Below are 2,317 nucleotides of genomic sequence, written 5' to 3'. Positions count from 1 at the left end.
AATCAGCCCGGCCATTTACGGAGGGGGATTTCATCAAAAACTGCATGATTAAAGTTTGTGACGAAGTTTGCCCAGAAAAAAGGCAACTCTTTTTAAATGTGAGTCTGAGCAGAAACACCATTGCCGAGAGAGTAGACCAGTTGTCCATCAATCTAAAAGAGCAGCTTGTGAAAAAGGGAAAAGATTTCATTGCATATTCCTTGGCTGTGGATGAGAGCACCGACATTTCTGACATTGCCCAGTTGTCAATTTTCATCCGCGGAGTGGACTCCAGCCTAAGCGTGACAGAGGAGTTTTTGGCTTTACGTCCTATGCATGGCACAACTACGGGGCATGATTTGTATGAAGAGGTGTCAAGATGTGTAAATGAGATGGAGCTGCCTTGGGGAAAACTCGTGGGTTTGACAACCGACGGAGCACCTGCGATGTGTGGACACAGGAGCGGACTGGTGGCGAAGATACGGGAAAAGATGCAAGAGGAAAACGCGACAGGTGAGCTGACAGCTTATCATTGTATCATACACCAGGAAGCGTTGTGCGGTAAAGCCTTGAAAATGGAGCATGTAATGAGCATCATCACGCGCACAGTTAACTTTATCAGAGCCAAAGGTTTGAATCACCGCCAGTTCAAGGCATTTCTGACAGAGCCATAAGAAAATATTGCTTTATTTATCTGATCATATTGGAATATATTTGTTAGGTTTTCAGTAGGTTCAATTAGGTTCACTAGACTATATGCGTCATTTAAAAATTTTTCAATGAACATTCGAACAGTCCGGCCCTCGGCTTGTAGCTAAATTTTTTATTTGGCCCTCCGTCCATTTGACTTTGACACCCCTGCAGTAGAGGAAGCTGTCCTGCTGCAGTCATTTCAGAGAGACAGTAGAGGAAGATGCCCTGTTGTAGTCATTTCAGAGAGACAGTAGAGGAAGATGCCCTGCTGCAGGCATTTCAGAGAGACCATAGAGGAAGCTGCCCTGCTGCAGGCATTTCAGAGAGACAGTAGAGGAAGCTGCCCTGCTGCAGTCATTTCAGAGAGACAGTAGAGGAAGCTGTCCTGCTGCAGTCATTTCAGAGAGACAGTAGAGGAAGCTGCCCTGCTGCAGCCATTTCAGAGAGACAGTAGAGGAAGCTGCCCTGCTGCAGTCATTTCAGAGAGACAGTAGAGGAAGCTGCCCTGCTGCAGCCATTTCAGAGAGACAGTAGAGGAAGCTGCCCTGCTGCAGTCATTTCAGAGAGACAGTAGAGGAAGCTGCCCTGCTGCAGCCATTTCAGAGAGACAGTAGAGGAAGCTGCCCTGCTGCAGTCATTTCAGAGAGACAGTAGAGGAAGCTGCCCTGCTGCAGTGATTTCAGAGAGACAGCAGAGGAAGCTGCCCTGCCGCAGTCATTTCAGAGAGACAGTAGAGGAAGCTGCCCTGCTGCAGTCATTTCAGAGAGACAGTAGAGGAAGATGCCCTGCTGCAGCCATTTCAGAGAGACAGTAGAGGAGGCTGCCTTGCTGCAGTCATTTCAGAGAGACCATAGAGGAAGCTGCCCTGCTGCATGCATTTCAGAGAGACAGTAGAGGAAGCTGTCCTGCTGCAGTCATTTCAGAGAGACAGTAGAGGAAGCTGCCCTGCTGCAGGCATTTCAGAGAGACCATAGAGGAAGCTGCCCTGCTGCAGTCATTTCAGAGAGACAGTAGAGGAAGCTGTCCTGCTGCAGTCATTTCAGAGAGACAGTAGAGGAAGCTGCCCTGCTGCAGTCATTTCAGAGAGACAGTAGAGGAAGCTGCCCTGCTGCAGCCATTTCAGAGAGACAGTAGAGGAAGCTGCCCTGCTGCAGTCATTTCAGAGAGACAGTAGAGGAAGCTGCCCTGCTGCAGTGATTTCAGAGAGACAGCAGAGGAAGCTGCCCTGCCGCAGTCATTTCAGAGAGACAGTAGAGGAAGCTGCCCTGCTGCAGTGATTTCAGAGAGACAGTAGAGGAAGCTGCCCTGCTGCAGTCATTTCAGAGAGACAGTAGAGGAAGCTGCCCTGCTGCAGCCATTTCAGAGAGACAGTAGAGGAAGCTGCCCTGCTGCATGCATTTCAGAGAGACAGTAGAGGAAGCTGCCCTGCTGTGGTCATTTCAGAGAGACAGTAGAGGAAGCTGCCCTGCTGTAGTCATTTCAGAGAGACAGTAGAGGAAGCTGTCCTGCTGTGGTCATTTTAGAGAGACAGTAGAGGAAGCTGTCCTGCTGTGGTCATTTTAGAGAGACAGTAGAGGAAGCTGTCCTGCTGTGGTCATTTTAGAGAGACAGTAGAGGAAGCTGTCCTGCTGTGGTCATTTTAGAG

General features: G+C 49.2%; 1 protein-coding gene across 1 annotated transcript in view; it reads right to left on the bottom strand.

The window, feature by feature from the left end:
* Positions 1–2,233: 2,233 nt before the first annotated feature.
* Positions 2,234–2,317, bottom strand: part of LOC135533628 (lipopolysaccharide-induced tumor necrosis factor-alpha factor homolog) — a 29,198-nt gene continuing 29,114 nt past the window's right edge. Inside the window, exon 5 of the mRNA XM_064960932.1 lies at positions 2,234–2,317. This exon is cut by the window's right edge and continues 239 nt beyond it. The gene's annotated coding sequence lies outside the window, so the exon portion shown is untranslated.

This window comes from Oncorhynchus masou, chromosome 5 (assembly GCF_036934945.1).
Source record: "Oncorhynchus masou masou isolate Uvic2021 chromosome 5, UVic_Omas_1.1, whole genome shotgun sequence".
NCBI classification, from domain to species: Eukaryota; Metazoa; Chordata; class Actinopteri; order Salmoniformes; family Salmonidae; genus Oncorhynchus; species Oncorhynchus masou.
The sequence above is the reverse complement of the archived record's forward strand: the minus strand, read 5'-3'. Positions and strand labels throughout refer to the sequence as shown.